This window comes from Capsicum annuum, chromosome 8 (genome assembly GCF_002878395.1).
Source record: "Capsicum annuum cultivar UCD-10X-F1 chromosome 8, UCD10Xv1.1, whole genome shotgun sequence".
Taxonomy (NCBI): Eukaryota; Viridiplantae; Streptophyta; class Magnoliopsida; order Solanales; family Solanaceae; genus Capsicum; species Capsicum annuum.
Genome location: NC_061118.1, coordinates 95,985,025 through 96,004,752, shown reverse-complemented (window position 1 = coordinate 96,004,752; position 19,728 = coordinate 95,985,025).

The window sequence follows — 19,728 nt, the reverse complement described above, 5'->3', positions numbered from 1 at the left end:
TTGAACGAGAATGGTGGTACCCATAACTAGTAGGTAAAAACACCTCATCAACCCTCAACTAGCAGGTTAATCTCTCAACCTACACTGGCTATCCCATTCTGGAATATAAGGACTGGTTCTAAGGATCACACCCTCTACTGGTAGGTGCACCCCCATCCTTGGGTTCATTCGATAATGAATCCTACTATTTATTGAATAGACATTGAACTAATCACTAAAGGTATGAGGCTAGACTGAACTGTTACTAATTGTGTTAACTCACTGAACTAGACTAAGTTCTATAACTAACTGAGTACTATTGTTTATTACATTACTAAGACTATTTTGTAACTACTATAGCCTAGGTAAACAACTAGATTTTTGGGTATTGAATACCCCTAGGACTCGATAGCATGGATAGTAAAGCATAACATGATCCTAAAATGCATAACAATTGATACTTGTTAACAATGTATTCACCTAGGTATTTTGTCAAACACTTGAGATGCATGGGTTTGTACAGGAATGGGACCACCTAATAATATGTCATGATAGTACTATCCAAACCACATGAGCATTTTATCAAATACTTGGGGAGCATGATTATTTCACATAGCAATAAACATATAATAATATCATGGTTACAACATTCAACTTGTAGTTCAAGAGTTCAACATGAAGATCACATAAATCAACCCAATAACTATCTAGTTTCCTGAAACTTGTAAGTAATCATGGAATTAAATCCCCAATAATATAATGAACATGAATTCAATATATTTAAATCATAGAAATCATAAATCTGAGACCTTGTATGTTTATAAAAGGCTCTTGGACTTCATGGGTTAAAGGAACCATGAATAAACACCTAATATACCTCAGAAGATTAATTCTTGAATGTTCTTGGAGGATTTCTTAAGCTTTGTTCTTGATTCTTGAAACTAAGGTTTTGCCCTTTTTAAGAGAGAGTGATTTAATTTAGGAGAAATAGACTAAATACTAACATAATCTGGTTATTAAGAGGTTAATTATGAGTTTAAGACTTATTTTGGTCATGGAAATAAACAAATTTATCCCTGGAAAGAAGTTAAATTTCATCTCTGGAATCCTGAGTTTGGCCTTCACCGCAATGTGGTAGCATCATGGTGAGCCACTAGAACCTGGCTGTCATGTACAAAAATGGAAAAGCAAGAAATTAACCCTTGGCTCGATGTGGAACCATCATGGAATCTTACTGAATAGTGACAATTAGGAAAATGGCCCTTAGCATGACACGGTGGGATCGTGGTCCCTAAATAGAAAGTGATAATTATGAATTGGAATATTAGGGCAATGCACCATTATCATAGAGATTCACTGGAAAATGACGAATGCCATTTGAACTGGCTTCGCGATCTGGTGCTGCCCCAGGTGGGACACTATTTTACAAAAATTGCTCTAACTCTTCGCCCGGGTATCAGATTTAGGTGAATTTTATACCGTTGGAAAGTTGACTAAATATCCTACGCAATGAGTGGTCTTAAGCTAAAGAATTCTAAGTACTTTAAATTTTTTTATATCGGAATACTCATACGCTGAGAGTTAAATTGATCTAGAGAAATACAGGGTATTACAATATTCCTCCAACCCCAAGAATTGTACCTTTATCTATTCTAAATTATTCTTATATGTTCCTCTTATTCTGAGTGTAGTCCTTTATTGGTAGCGACATATATTAATGGTTTTCCATAGGCTCTGAGTATTTTCCTTCTTCTATGCCTATATTAAAGCATGGCATTCTGAGTCCAGGGGTTACACCTCTATTTTCCTCCTTAAGTAGGCTCTCTGCTTGCAAGATTTGTTATTCCTCCTATTATTACTGGTATATTTATGACTTATGAGGATCAGAATAGGTTTAAGAAATACATACGCATGGGTCCACCCATGTTTAGTGGTGTTATGGGAAATGATGCTTATGAGTTCTTGATTAAATACCAAGAAAAGTTGCATAACCTTGGATTAATTGAGTCCCTTATGGTTTCTTACACTACCTTCTATTTGAGAGACTAAGCTAGTGATTGTGGAGGTCACTTGTTAGTTATAGACTTCTGGGATCCCAAAAAATGACTTAAGATCAGTTTGCTAAGTCTTTTTTGAATAGGAATATTCCATAAAATTTGAGGGATCAGATAGGAGATATGTTTGATCACCTAGAGCAGGGCTCCATGCCTTTTCCAATTTCCATTACCTGTATTACCATCGAGTTTGATAAGTTATGGAAGTTCATGAAGAGACTGGGTGTTTCTTTTTAGTAGGTTATCAGCCAGATGAAAGTGTTAGGGGGATTATTTTAGAGTTAGTTGATCATGTTAAATGACCACGTCTATTATTTGAGTATCTTAAGGAGGCACCAAGAGGGTTCACCATTAATGCAAGTTCAGTGGTCACACTCCTCAAGGCAGAGATTATAGAAGTTTCCTTAGGTATTATAGAAGACTAGTGCAAGAAACCTTATAGAGTTTAAGTAGTAGGTCTTCTGGTTCAATAACTTTGGGTGGTAAAGCATTGATACCTCAATCGTACCTTCTCTTTTGAATCATACCTTTCCTGTTATCCCTATAATATTTACAAATCTACTCCTATATAGATGGTGAAAGTTAACCGTCAAAGAGCTAGAGGTACAACTAGAGGTGCATAAGGTAGAGGTAGTGGTGCCCATGGTGGTGGTCGTGGGGCTACTCAATTTGGTGGTAGATATAGACAGTTCTATGTTATACTTGCCAGACCAAAGGAAGAGGCTTCCAAAACTGTTATCACATATATCATCCTTATTTATTTCAGATATTCATCTGTATTATTTGACCTGGGATTGACTTTCTCCTAGGTGTCTGCATATTTTGCTTTGGGTTTTGATTCTACTAGTGATACAATTTCCATGCCAATCTATGTATCTACCCCTGTAGAAAACTCTTTAGTAGTGGATTGGGTACATCGATCTTGTGTTATGACTTTCACGGGTTGTGAGATAGGTAGACCTGATTATCTTATATATGGTAGATTTTTATGTCATCTTGGGTATGGATTAGTTAGCTCCCTATCATGTTATTCTAGAATGTTACATTAAGACTATGACTTAAGCTTCGTTGGGTGTGCCAAGGATAGATTTAAAGGTTACGCTTTATTTTGGTCCCAAGAGAGTTATATCCTTTCTTCAGGGTCATCACTTGGTAGAGAGGGGTTGTTTGTATTAATTGGCCCATATTCATAATACTAGTGTTAATTCATTTCTCTGTTTGTTTTTGTTTGTATTGTCCATGAGTTCATAGATGTTTTTCCATTGGATTTTCTTGGTATTCCTACAAATTGTGGTACTGACTTTGCTATTGACGTTAAGCCATGCATAAAAACCATTTCTATTTCTCCTCATAGGATGGCCCCATCAGAGTTTAACAAATTAAAGGATAAGGAATTTATTTGGCCTAATATATCACTTTGGAGTACACATGTCTTATTTGTAAAGAAAATAAATGGGTATAAAGTTGAACAAGGTGACAGATAAGAATAAGTATCCTCTCCCTCGTATTGATGATTTGTTTGACTAGTTTCATAGTGCTTCAGTATTTTCAAAGATTGACATAAGGTCTGGGTTTCACCAATTGAGGATTATAGCTTCGGATATTCCAAAGACACATTTTCAGACTTGGTATAGTCATGATTAGTTCTTAGTCATGTCTTTTGGGTTGACTAATGCCCCAGCCTTGTTCATGAAGTTGATGAATCAGGAGTTTGGATTGTATCTTGACTCTTTTGTCATTTTATTTATATATGATATCTTGGTTTATTCCAAGAGTGAGGCCAATCATGAGGAGCATTTACGAATTGTACTTTAGAGAATAAGAGAGAAGAAGTCGTATGCTAAGTTCTCCAGGTATAAGATTTTGTTAGAATCTATCTCTTTCTTGGGTCACATAGTTGATCCAACCAAGATTATAGTGGTTCATGATGGGCAAGGCCTACTTCTCTTATCGATATTTGAAGTTTTTTAAGTTTAGCGGGCTACTATCGATGGGTTGTTTAGGGTTTTTCATCTATCACAGCTTCACTAACTAAGTTGACTCAAAAAAAGATTTCTTTTTAGTGGTCCGATATATATGAGGAAAGCTTTCAAAAGGTTAAAGATTTATTGACATCTGCTCCTATCTTGACTTTGTGTAAGGTGCGTGTGGGATTCATAGTCTTTTGTGATGTTTTTTGTGTTAGGTTAAGTGCCATATTGATGAAAGATGGTAAGCTAATTGTTTATTCTTCTCACCAGTTAAAGACCCATGAAAAGAATTACTCTACCCATGATTTGGAGTTGTGTGCGTTTGTATTTTCTTTGAAGTTATGGAGGAACTATTTGTATGGATTTTGTTATGATATCTTCTCAGATCACCGTAGCCTTCAGTATTTCTTCACTCAGCAAGATCTTAATATGAGGCGCTAATGTTTGCTTGAGTTACTTAAGGATTATGGGATTAGAATTCTCTATCATTCTTGCAAGGCTAATGTAGTTGCAGATGCCTTGAGCCAAAAGTCGACTAGCATGGGTAGCTTGGTGCAACTTGTGACCTAAAAGAGGCCCTTAGGCTTCGAGGTTCAGTCTTTGGCTAACCAGATAGTTAGGGTTGATATTTCAATACCCGATCCATATCAACTTTTTAGACCCAAGCGCCTAATTTAGTGTCGCGGTACGATCCATATCAAATTTTTCCTCCACCTTGAGGATATAAATTTCACCCCCATCATCGCATCCATCTTTTTTCCATGCTCATTGGGTGGTGGTACAAAAATTAAAGAATCGAGTAATAGAATGTGCATGGTAAACCACTTGGCCTTGAAGTGAGGTGTGTTTTTATGTTGCTTGTCCGGTGTAAAATCAAGAATATAGGATTCTTGTTCCTCATCTTCACACTCTTCCACTATTTTAAATGATTGAACAAATAAGACATCATTTAACATAATATAGAAAAGTATTTCAAATGCTGCCCAACAAATCCTACTTCATAATTTACGCAATCTACTACACACTCACTTCTATTCACCTTCTCAATTTCAATCTCAAGATTAAAATGACAATCGAGTGGCTATGATTCTTGTGTTTTCTCCACACATTGGTTAATATCCTCTCCATATATTTCCTTGCTTAGCCACTGTAGACATGGTGGTAGTGGTGTCTCCTTAATAATTTCCACAATATTAGTTTCCGAGTACTTAGACTTCCTCAAATTTCTGCATCATATTGTGAAGGTTCCGTCCACGCACTTTCATAAAAATTTGGACAATAAGCCACAAGGTGGTATCCTCCACAAAAATAACAAGAATTTCCATCACTAGAAAACCACCCATCCCAGACTGACATCTCGAGAAGAGTGTGAGAAAAATACAAATAAAGGAAAATAAAAAGAAACTAAACAAAAACTATTAACAACTCAATATAGAAAAACTAAAAATAAGATAGTTGCCTAATAACAATACCTCGGCAACGGCGCCAAAAAATTGACAGCGTTCAAGCGCACATATAAATGTACGTGGTCTTATCAAGTAGTAAAGTGGCTTCAACGAAGCCCAAGTATCGATCTCACAGGGACTTGCGTTCGCCGCCTATCTAATTCTAGTCTAACTAATTGATAAACAATAAACAAGAAGAGAGTTTATAATTTTGTATATTAAAAATAAAATAAATAATGCGTAAAAATTAAAGTCTTGGGATAATCAATGGATTGAAGTCCAGGGTTAAAGCACTTCGAACAATCATACTATATTATTGAATTTCCTTAGTTAACTTGGTTATCTTGGTTATTGATTCGTAGGGTTAATTGCATGATCATGGTTTCCCAACCTCTAATATTTTACCTAATATGGACATTACAACTACATCATTGAGCGGGGATGTAATAATCTAATTAAGTTAATTAAAGCTATCATCCTACGATTGAATCAAGTAAGGTATCTAAGTACATCCATGACCTTGACACTAAGTTCAATTCTTTATTTTATAAAAGAATAAAAACCCAAACTTTGTTTATTCCCATGTTCTATCTCCCTATTCCCTCTCCCGATATCAAAAGGTCGATAATATATGTATTTCATTGGTGATCAATCCATAAAATAATTAAAACAAGGATAAACAAACAACCAATAATGATAAGCAAATTAAATGAAATTAATCCAAAACAATAATAATCATGTTCTTGACTTTAACCCCGGAAACAGGGTTTAGCCTTGAATGGAAATATTCATCATCCAATCCCTTGGAATGATGATAAAAAACTAATAAAAACTAAATTAATGAATGGTAAAACCTAAAAAGATGTTGTGGTAGCCTCAATGATGTCCCAAGTGATCTAGGATGTTCCAAGATGTCCCAAGATGCATAAAACATTTTTTAGAACGTTATATTTATAGTAGACAAGTTATATACCAAGTTGGATTAGGTTTACATACTGTTTTCCTTCAGATGAGTGAAATTTTCCCTATTTTTGTGCTTTCCGCGTCGCGCCATAGTTCTAGGTCACAATTGTAAAAAAATCTATCAAATTCCAATAGCTAGTCGCTATTTCAATGCGACACAGAGCCTCCTTAAACCCCATTATAAGCTACACAAGCCTATGGGTCAAAAATTTGGGACTCTTATGAATCCAGTGATGTTTTTAACTCATCCTTTGACCACCTTCACAGTCCACAAGTGCCCCAGACATTTCAGGGGTCTAAATTGCTTCTAGCTTGCGTCTTGTGCATTCGTTGAGCCATTCCGAGCCTTATTGAGTTGTTTACACTTGATTTGAAGCTTGTATATCCTTCATATATAATGAAAATACATTCCCCAAGCATACTATAGAATTAAAAACCATAATTTAGAGCTCAAAGAAACACAACATCCTTACCGACAAACTAGAAACACGATCTAAGCTTAGGCTAAATTCACATTGAGTTTAAACTCATTGTTTTGAATCTTTTGTTGATCCAATTGACCCTTGAAAATTATAACTAAGTTGTTTTACATATAAATACATAAAAAAAACCTTAATAACTCATTAAAAAACATTAGAACCCAACACAAGAGACTAGACAAACACCTAGCTTAAGCTAGTTACACTAGTTTTCTCGGTTGACTTCTAGATGATCAATATGAATCAAAACTCATTTGAAACCACCATTAAACATCGTAAACACATACTTGGACAAATAAATGATCATTTATATCATTATCAACACATATATCATTAGAATCATCCTCAAAACAAGGCTAAAAAGGCTAGAATAGTAATGCTAGAATGCATAAATACACCCAACATCATAGACACTACCTCAGATGTCTCGAATCACCACCCAAACTTAGATTTCATGTAGTGTACTCATACCTAGATCTGCACCAAAAGAGTAGAGTAGGAATGAGTATGGTCCACTGGTACTCAATATGTATCATAGGCCGACTGAGAAAAGTAGAAAATATAGTATATAAATGCACATTATGAGCATGTCACCTACAAAATAAAAATGTCTCAAATGGTAACTCACATTATTTCCACTAATAATTCTAAATATAGCATATAAATAAAAGAATAGGTACGTAAAAGAAACATAAAAGGCATGCATCAAATAATAATATAGAAGTCCAAAACTAAAACTACATAAATGAATGTAATGCAATGAAAGTGGTAATGAATGATGATGTGATATGATCGAGGTTATCACATAACCTCCATGTGCACCTACCAAGCATTAGTGCTTCCAGGTATGAACCATAAGGGTTTCCGATCCATATACAATCTTAATACTCAATCCCAGTCTCAATATTACTATCTCCTCTATGTCTCATGGGATATAACAAAGGGTTTTGTAAAAGTGTCTCATTTTCATAAAAAATAGTATTTCCACAATTGTACCAATATCTTATGAATATATGCATTATATAAATATGTAATGCTAGCAATCAAACCAGTATGATGATGTCAAACCTAGCCAAAACATACATGTGAGCTAAATTCAACTAAATGTGCCAATCATTCATGATTCAATATAAGCCATGTATTATTAGAGTGAAATATGCAAATAGAACATCATTAAATCACAATAACCACAACTTGGGCATATCATATCATGAGGAGAGAAACCAAAGGTATACATATGGCTAAAAATATTAGATAAGGCCCCCACACAGGCCACAAAAAGCAAATATCATCTCAAATCACCAATAATAACAACGTAAGCCCCTACACGGGCACACACCAATAATAATATTATTTTCATAATTATTACCCATACCCATAGAGTTCTTTTATAAAAATATAACTACTTATCCTAGTTTGAATAAAGTTAAGCAATAACCTACCTCATGATGGTAAAATCCAAGCCAAAATCCCTTCACGTAGAGCATTTCCCCTCTCAAATGGCCCCAGAATCAACTAAAACATACAAATATAGAATCCATGCATCAAAAGAAAGCCAACGATACCCATATTGCCTATTTTAAAATTAGGGTCAAAATTGACCCTCAAAATGGGTTTTTGGAAAGAAATGGTAAAAATGAAATTTTTATTCATAAACATATTACCCGTGATTTAAGGAAGCTATTGAAGAAAATCCAAGTAAAAAGGGGTTAAAATTAAGGTTTAAAATGAAGAAAAATAATATTACGCCTTCTAGACCAAAATTCCTAAATTCCACTTTTGAAATCACTTTTTAATATTTTTTAGATGAAAAGGATTGAAGTAAAATATTTAAATAGTGATTTGAAGTTTACAAAAGCTCGAAAATGGAAGAAATCATCCAAAATCCTCTCAACCCAAAGCTCAATGTCTCAAAAATAGAGGAAAAATTAAGAAAGGCACTATTTAAAGTGACCTAGTGTTGAACGCTAAAACAGTCAATTGAACACTTAAGCGGTCACCGATTTAGCATGGGTCGACCGCTAAAGAGTTCCCCTGTCACTAAAGTGGAGACTACTAAAGTGGTTAGGGTACGCTTTACCTGTACCTGAATGCCTATCTGGCCTTTACTTTAGTGGTTCCTGGGACCCTAAAGTGGGTGCACCTGGTTTTAGTGCACCAACAACTTTGCTAAAAATGCAAAATTATGGGTCAAGCCCTCGAGATTTGTTTTGAATATCGTACAATCAAATGAAATATGCTACTAGACTAAATTCGATGTTCTGGACTCAGTGGTGATGTCAGATTTTTGAAAAGAGGTTGTTTTCACAAAATTGACTCCTGAGATCCAATTTTTCAACTTTTTGAACTGAGGTCAAAATGAGATATAAAATCCACAAAATCAAACAAACCATAATACTAATTCAAAATCAATGTTTCGGATTTGCTGGCATAGTCCATTTTTTCATTCGACACACAAAACAACAAATGTTGACCAAAGTCACATTGGAAACCACGACAACCAAATATAACGATCCGAGACTACCCCCTAGTCGTCCACGGTGCTTACAATCCCAAAGGACCACAAGTTAACCCATGACTGATATTTGCTATGAGCACTAGATAATAATACTGAAATAAATGCAGAATTAGGCTGAAATGCCATAAGGTTCAAAATCTAAAATACTGATAAAATATAACATCTGAAATAACAGTCCGTAAAACTGAATGCTATCTGAAATTGTTTTTTAAAGCCTCTAATCTGAACTATCTAAAAATGGAGTTGATGGGATAAGCCCCCAATTAACTCCAACAACTGAAATACTGAAATAAAAGTACACCCTTAATAGATGAGGACTCACTACTAAATCTGTGACTGCTGACTGGATCTTTCTAAGCAAGGTCAGGAACCTGAGCATCCAAACCTATGTTATGAGACATTATAGCCCAAAAAAAGTATGCGGTTAGTACGTGGAATGTACTAGTATGCTAGATGAGGTAAGGCTAAACACAAGGGTTCATATGCATGAACAATAACTAACTAAATAATATAGAGTAACTGAACGTGAGAGTACAGGAATAACTAAAACTACTATCAATACTAGGTATGCAATCTGTGCATGTAGATATACTATAACTGAGCTTTTCTGAAGCTAAGTACTGAGTTTTGAAATGGAGTAACTGATAATCTGTGATTACTAATACTGATTGACTCCATCTGATTGTCCTGACTTTATAGAACTAAACTGAGTTCTATACTAAAGACTGAAACAGAAACTGTGGGAGGTAATCATCTAACCGATATTCCTTAAATAAGATAAGATAACTGAGTTGAGGTCCAATATATAACCCCAATTAGAAGGGTGTTAGCACCATTCCATGGGTACTAACAATTGCTGCGGAGTCAGTCCTAACTAATGGGTGACCCTTGAGATCAGTCCTAAGCTAGCGGATGATCCCTGAGTATATCAGTCCTATCTAACGGGTGATATCTCATAACCTACACTTGCTACATAGTTATGGAACTTAGGGATTGCTTCTACGGACCCAGTCCTAACTAATGGGTGAGTCCCCATCTCTAGGCTCACTTGATGATGAATCCTACTCCCAACTAAAAGATACTAAACTGAGTATGCTGAATTAGACTGGACTGATACAGAGTATGCTGAATTTTTCTTAAGTTTTGTAACTGACTGAGTTCTACTGATCGTGACATGACTGATACTATTCTGTCGCTAATACTGGATCTAGGTAAACAGCTAAATTGTTGGTTATTAAATACCCCCAGGCTCGATAGCATGAAAAGTAAAGCAAAACATGATCTTGAATAACATAATAATGTTCACTTCGTCATAATTCATCTACAGAGACATTTTATCAAACACTTGTACTGTATTAACTTGTACATGAATGGGTAAAACATGTTAGCATGCTATAATGGCATTATTTTATTCTCATAGACAATTTATCAAACACATGAGAGGCGTTCTTGTTTTACTAAATCATAAACACTTAGGGTAAACATGGTAATAACAATTAACTTGCAAATTGAAGGGTTTATCATGGATATTATGTAAATCAACTCATACTAGGAACAATTCTTGAAACTTATAATTTAAATCATGGATAACACATAAGCATGACAATTACAATGCCCAAACTTGCAAATTCATGGATTATAACATAGGGATTACTCAATTCAATATACATGTTATTCAATTTTATGGAATCTACCATTAATCATAGATTTAAAACTCGATAATTGCCAAAACATGAATACAATCCACTTTTATACATGTAAACCATGAATTATAAATCTTGAAGTTTTAATAACAGATTCTTGGACTATATGGGTGAAGAAGACCCATAGATGAACACTTTACATACCTTAATTTGTGATTTTCTTGAAGTTCTTGGTAAATCCTTGAACTTTGTGCTTGATCTCTTGAACTAGGGTTTTTGCCTCTTGAGAGAGAATGGTTTAATTTGAGGGGAAATTGGGTGAATAATGAAGTAACTAGGTTAATTAGAGGTGAATTTCGTGTTAAAGGATGACTGGGGTGAGGTGCAACAGACTTTAATGCCCTCAGATTTAAAATTCAGAATTACTGAAAGTTCCCAATTTTGGCACCTGGCATGACGCGGTGCTATCGTGTCGTGTCACTAGAAAATGGACAACTTGGAACTGGACTGGTGGCACAGCACAACACCATTGCGGTATCTTGCAGGATGCGATTTTGGTCCTTGGCGCGACGTGGTGGAATCGCATTTCCTCATTAGCAATTGACAATTATGAACTAGGTCTATAGCGCGATGCACCAATATCGTGGAGCAACACTGGAATCAATGATTGCCATTTGTTCATGCTCCCTGACCCGTTGATGGCTCAGGTGGCACACTGTCTTACTAAAATGGCTCTAAATCTTCGCTCGGGTGTCGGATTTAGGAGAACTGTATATCGTTGGAAAACTAATTAAATTTTCTATACAATGGCAGGCTTTAAACTGAAATTTACTGAGTATTTCAAAAATTTTGTATGGATTTACTCTTTTATGAAGACTTAAATTGAGCTAGGGAAATACGGGGTATTACATCATACCCATACCCCAGAAATATCACGTAACAACCACTGAGGGGGGTAAAATGGTAAAGATACATAAAAGTGAAAATTTTACAAAATTAAACCCTTACAACTATCTAGACATAAAATATATTTCCTCCTGTCATGATAAACAGAGTACACATAAAGTGGCAAAGCCTTAGCTTATCAAAAAACAATCATTGTATTAAATAGATGTTATATGTATCTCTTATTAAAATAGGTTTGTATATCTTGAAAATGGAAACAAATATGTATATCTCACAAACACAGAAACCAAATACTAATGAAAAACTAGTTAAACCATGATAAATGTATACTCTATCACAACTCTATCTATATATCTGTAGGCTAAAAAATGTAAACAAAATAACTAATCGTCAATCGGCAAGATTTCAATGTATTTAGCTCAAGAATACTTTTAAATTTTCAAACAATGTTGTTTTTATATATGATGTTATTTATCTTCTTTTGCAATTCCATAATCCAAATAGTATTCTTGTTTGTTCCAGAATATCTAAGATAGGCAAATAGTTTTTCATTTATACACTCGTCTATATTTGAAGTCATTATTTTGCCTCAATTAATTGATGCATACACTTATGCCTACTTTTTATATCCAACACTCTTAAGGTACGACCTCACTCTATGATCCACCTTTCCAACCTGATCCATAAAAAATCAAAATCTTCTTTTTTTATGACATTGACATTGCATAGAAAATTTCTCTATGTCTGTATTTTCTTTTTTTGAAGTTTGTGAATACATTTTCCATAGATACCAAATCCAGGAAAGATGCAAAATATTAAGATACATAATGTTCACAACCTTCATTATTCTTTCATTATAATCAGATGTAATACACATATTTTCACGCTCTCGAAATGTATATTTAAATTGTTCAAAAACCCATGTCCATGAACTATCATTTCTGAGTACAAAATCATACACAATTGGCAATATGCATCGTAAAATAAGAAAATAAATCTATTAAGTCATGTCTACAGTTCATACCAATAAAGTAATTCAACAAAAATAGATAAATGAGGTATTAAAATTAAATCATGAAATTATATTTGAAAAGTCTCATTTGAATTATCTACCCCATTGAGAGTGCTTGCCTAGAGAAATATTCCTTTATATGCTCCATCCAAATGTGCCCCATTCTTAATAACTGTTGTCCTACAAAACTTAAATCCTCTTATTAATGGTTGTAATTCTTTGAACAGATACATAAACTTGTTATCTTCAAATTTATGCATTCTAATATGTGATCCAGGATACGCTAAATTTAGCATATATATGTATTTATGCATTTGATGGTAACCATCAGCCAATTTCCCTCTTAACATCTTAACTGCAAGTTGTTTGGCCCTTCATACTTTCTGGTAATTAATGTCCACACAAAAATCATATTTAATATCTTTAACCATGTCGGTTGGTGTGTGTATTTGCTTATGATTGACCAGCTCAGAGCCTTAAAATCGCTAAATAATAAGACTGTTTCTATCTTTCAAAGAGTATGTGTGTACATCATGAAACACCCTTACTTTGAAGAGTTTTGAACCCTTTTGACGTGATTCCTTAAAATTCAACTACAATCCTCCAAATAACATCTTAAGACATAGCTATAAAAAAAACTCAATCTTATTCAAATTGAAAAATTTATTAACAAATGCTCACTAATTATTAAACATACGATGATTCTTTATGACATTCAACATTGTTTTCATTTTCACTTTAATGCTAAAAGTATCGCATAAATTTTTCCCGATAACTCTAATAAATTATTTTTCTCACTTTACTCGTGCCAATTTATTATCAATCTCCTAATTAGTTCAAAAAAAGATGTATCTTAGTGCTCGCAAATTTTCTATATACATCAAAATTTTGTAACACGTGAGATACATAATTTTAGAACCTTGAGATGCATAATTTTGGCTAAGACATTGAACATAGTTTGTTAATAAAATTTGACAACAACTGACACATACGTTTGCTTGTTGGATATTTTATCTTTAAAATTCAAAGAATGATCAATGGCATACTTTGACATTAAAGATACCAATATTTTTTTCCCTTGTATATTTGGTATTTCTTAACTACTGCATTATCGTAATCTGAAATTATTTTGTTCACCTTAATATATACCAATAACAAAGGCTTTGATATATCAGATAGTCACGATAAAAAAAGTCAGGTCATTATGGCACTCATTGCGGCTAAATCTTAATAAGTCAATCACCCAATTTGATACGTAAAAAGAAAATAGTACTACAATTCCCAAGGAAAGACTTTTAGAGAGAAGTCAAACCATAACATGTACAATAATAAAAATGGAAATCTGAATAGTAGAGATTCTATAAACTATCCAAAAACTTGGTGTCACGGTATAAGAATAATCTAAATGCAACTCAAAACTGAAAAGTACAAATGAATGGAAAAAACTACAAGTCTATCTCCTAATACAAAATAAAGACATCAACTAGATAGGAGGAAGTCTAGAGTAGACTATAAAGGCATAGAGAAGCCATAAACTCAAAAGTATTAATAACAAACACAGAATCTTAGCTTCTGCGCGATGATCTATTACCTAGATCAACATCAAAAGGGTATCATAAGGGTTAGTACGATCCACTTGTACTTAGCAGGTAACATAGGCCGACTGAGAAAATTAGAAAATAAGGTATATAAATACATCCTATGAGCATGTCACCGATAGTCAGAAAATATCCCAAATGGTAGCACGCACCATCTCCACTAACAGTTATAAATAAAATAAATAGGAAAATAAATAGGTGCGTGAAATAAACACATTATATAAGAAACAAATTAATGCATGAAATCACAACACTGAAGATGCATGATGTTTGAAAAGTGATGATGATGATTATTGTGTTGTGATATGATTGAGGTTATCGCATAACCTCCGTATACACCAACTAAGCCTCAATACTTCTAGGTAGGACCCATGGGGGGTTTTAAACCCATATACTTTCTCAATAATTAATCTCAATCTCAATTTCAATGTTTTATATTTTACTTGTGGACTACAGGAGAGGGTTTTATAAAAGTGCCTTATTTTTGCCAAAAATTAGTGTTTCCTCAATGGTACCATGTACATGAATGTATATGTGATATGAAGATAAAATGCTCACCACCAAACCTATATAAAGATCTTGAATCAATTAAATATATAAATACACATAGCTAAGAATCTACTCTATATATCAACCATCCATGATTTAGCTTAAGCAAGGTACCATATGAAATGAGTAAACATAGAAGGCATCATTAACATCAAATTAACCCCAAATTGGGTATCTCTATCATGAAGGAAATAACAAATGCATATACAACACAAATAATATCAACACAGACAATGCAAAGTCAATATAATATTAAGTTACCAACAATAATAATATAAGCCCCCAACACAGGCACATAACAACAATAATATCATTGAAATATTGTTTTAACTATTATTACCCTTACTTATTGCATGTTTATATATATATATATATATGTTAACTACTTGACTAATTCTAATGAAAGTTAAGAGATAACCTACCTCGCAACATCAAAACCCAAGCCTTAATCCCTTCAACGTGGAGTTTTACCCACTCAAAAAGCCTCTAGATAAACTAAAACATACAACTATTTAATCTATGTTTTAAATTAAAGCTAAAAACACCCATATTGTCTATTTTCATGTGGGGTCAAAATGGACCCCCGAAATGGGTTTTTAAAAAAATGAGGGAAAAATTAGAATTTTATTTTATAAAAACCCAACCCATGATTAAAGGAAGCCATAGGATAAAACGTAAGTAAAAATGGGGTTTTAATTAAAGAAATACTATTTAGGTATTTTGAGCCAAAAAACCCCACTTTCCAAATTGGAATCGAGATTGAAAAGGGTTTTAAAGGGATAATCAAAGTAAAATAATTGAAATAGTGATTTAGAGCTTACCCAAGCTTGATGTAATACCCTCAAATTTTGGATATTTTATTTTTGCCCTTACCGTGCTTGAAATATTGATTTTTGACTCAAATCATGTTTGAGGATGTGAAAAGGGTAACTTGGGTGAATTTTAGAATTTTTGGATGGGGTTCACAGTAATTTTGGGTCACGGAGGCAGTAAGCCTCTGCGATAGCCCCACGACACAGAAGGTAGTCACCGTGATGAGGAATGCAATGCAAACCTGTATATTTTTATGATTTTTTTTGTTTAATAAAAAGGGAATGAAGGTTCAAGGACCAATTTTCATTAGTTTTTCCATATGCAAAGGTCATTATTAATTGTTAAACATCCTGTCTCAAAATCCCCTTTTCAACTCAAGGCTAGGGTTCAAGGAGGTGATCATATAGGGTCTTAAGGGTGTGGTATTCATTGAATTTATTGTCAATTAAGGTATGTATCTCTTTCCCTTGAACTTATATTTTCTTGTTGGCATAAATTAATTATTATGAAATGGTTTGGATGTGATTTTTGAAATAGTTGAGGTATTTTAACATGATTGATTGTTAAATTGATTTTCCATAGTGTATTATCCAAAATTCATGCTTCATTAATGTTTATGAATATTTTGTAATGCACGGGAATGGTAATTTAATGGAGGGGTCATGGTTAATCCCCAATTTGATGATTTTTCCTTGATATATGGTTTGGAAATTATGTGCCCTCAACCTGTTTGTGAAATTATCAATGAATGTGACTTTGTCATCCAATTTGGTTTAACTTATTCCCTTTGAAAGTAATGCTTGGTATAAATGGATAAGGATGGTTTTGAAAACCTTGTGGGGTATGATGGATTCCTTTAAGTAAATGATTTATGAAAACCTTTTTAGGGCAAAATTGAATTCCATAAGTGATTTTAATAATGGAGTTGCATGGTACGAAGGAATCCCCTAAGTTTTGGATAATCACATTGCTTGCAAGCTATTGTCAGTATGACGATACCACTTAAAAATGCCTTATTAATTGACTCCTTGAATTGGTGGATGTGTTATGTGTAAAATATTTTAATTAGGCATTAATGAGGGGCTGCGTTAGCTAACCGTGAAGGTATGAGTCCAAAAGACTGATACTGGAGGCTCATGTTTTTCGATATGAGGGTTGGTATTTATAAGACCCCATAAAATTTTAAGCTTAACTCAATCCATTAAAGCTTGAAAAGAGGTCCCAGACTTAGAAATTTCAGCTAAGTGTTTACACTTAGAATCTATTTTAGCCTCATAAGTTGGAAATCCTATTTTCCGACCCTTATGACATTAAAGTGTAAACTTTTTAGGTTGATTTATGATATGGAATGTCATTAGGTGTCCCCGAACAAGTTTTAGATTTTTCGAACCTTGTTTGAATCAAGTTTAGGAGTTCAAACTAGTGGATCGATGCGATCTCGATGCACCGTGTTGACTATCACATTAATAAATGTTTTCCCAAGGTCCCAGTGTCAAATTCCAATGAGCCGACATGGACTCAACATGGCACGTCGGCCATAGCGTCTATCCCATCAACGGTAGTACATCGGGCTACGTGTCACTGGACAAGTTTTCAGTCATTAAAAGACCGCTTACTGAGGAGAAATTAGGTCTTTTCCCACCCTTATTCATCCCCAAGAACATAAGATTAAGTCATTACTAGGGCAAAAAATTTACTTTCTCTCAAATTTCTCTCAATAACAAACCCTAGGGCCTTTGATTTCAAGAACAAGCTTCAAGAATACTCCATTAATCTTCATAAATTTGAATACCAAGGTGTGTGAAGTGTTCATCCAAGGGTTTCATTCCACCCTTAGAGTTCAAGAAACTCTTTTAAAATACAAATTAATTGATCTCATAGATTTTATGTTGGATCTGAATGTAATTTTGACTATGTTGTTGAATGGGTTTTCAATTCCATGATTTATCATAAGTTTCATGAAAACTAGTTAGTGTGGATTGAATTATGTGAACTTCATGTTGAACTCTTGAATTGCAAGTGAATGTAGTATCCATGATAGTATTATATATTAATTGATATGTGAAATGCCCATGCCTCCCAAGTGTTTGACAAAATGCTTATATGAATTGAATACTGCAAGCATGACATGTTATTATGTTATTTCAATCATACACAAGCCCATTTATATCTAGTGTTTGGAAAAAATGTCTAAATGAATGCATTATTGGTAAACAAGTACTATTGTTCTATTAAAGTCATGTAGTGTTTTACTTTTTATGCTATTGAGTCCTGAGGGTATTCAATACTTGAAAATCTAGCTACTTGCCTAGAGTTACAATAGTTATAGAACAATCTTAATAGCATCGAACAGTAGTACCTCAGTAATCAGTTCAAGTTTAGTATTCAGTCCAAAACTCAATAGTGTTAAGTTCAGAACTTAACTTAGTAGTATTCAGTTCAGAACTTAGTAAACTCAGTCAGCTAACAGAACTCAGTAGTACTCCATCAAATAATGGAACCTAGTGAATTTAGTTTAGTTTATCTAGACAACATGATCCGTAATAGTTCAGTCCAGCCTAGCACAGTTTAGAAATCAGTTCAGTGTCTATTCAATTAGGAGTAAGATTTAGTATCGAGTGAACCCAAGGATAGGGACTCACCTTCCAGTAGAGGGTGTGATCCTTAGAAGCAGTCCTTGTGTTCTAGAATTACATAACCAGCGTATGTTGAGAGATCAAACTGCCAGTTGAGGGTTGATGAGGTGTTCTACCTGCCAGTTAAGGGTACCACTATTCTCGTTCAGAGCACCTACCAGATGAAGGTGACTCAACACTTATCTTTACTTGTGGCATGATGCTGACTCCCTTCCAATTGGGGTTACAGACTAAACCCCAACTTAGTTACTTTATTTGGGGTATGTCTATTAGATGATTAATTCCCACAGATTCAGTTTTAGTCCCAGTGTAGAACTCAGTCCAGTTCTACAGAATCAGGACTCAAACACAATCACACAACATAGTATGGAACTTAGCACAATTTCATTCTATAGAATCAGGACTGTCAAAAAATAGTTATTCAGTTATTAGTATTACAGTATCAGTAAACTCAGATATCAGTTAATTAGTATTCAAAATTCAGCATCCAGTATTGATATTATCTCAGTTTCAGTTTATATATTCATGTATGTACTCTCATTCAGTTATATTCATGCCCAGTCAATTATTTGTTCATGCTTATAAATCCATGCATATCAGCCGACATCACTTAGTATACCAGTACATTCAAAGTACTGATGTATACCTTTCTTTTGCGCTATGATGTTTTATAGCATAGGTTCAGACATTTGAGCTCTCGACTGCACTTAACAACCCACTCTATCAGCAGCAGGCCTAGTGGTGAGTCCTTATAGTTCGAGGACAAAGTTTTTATATTATTTTAGTATTTTAGTATGTAGTAGTCGGAGTTAGTTGGGGCTTGTCCCATCAACTCCAAACTCAGACAGTTAGAGGCTTTCAGACTAGAGTATTTTTGATAGATGTTTCAGTATTCAGATTTTAGTACTCAGTATTTGTTTTAGTTATGAACATTATGGCATTTACAACCCTTTCTTCCATATTTATTTCTCTTATACTATTACTACAGTGTTACTATTGTTTAGTGCTCACAGTACGTACCGATCATGGATTAGCTGGTGGTCCTTCAGGGTTGCTGGCACCATGTAGCATCTAGGGTACAAAATAGGGGCGTTACAAACTCGATATTAGATCTTATCATTCAATAGATTCCTAGGAAGTCTCAAATCCACATCAAGTAGAGT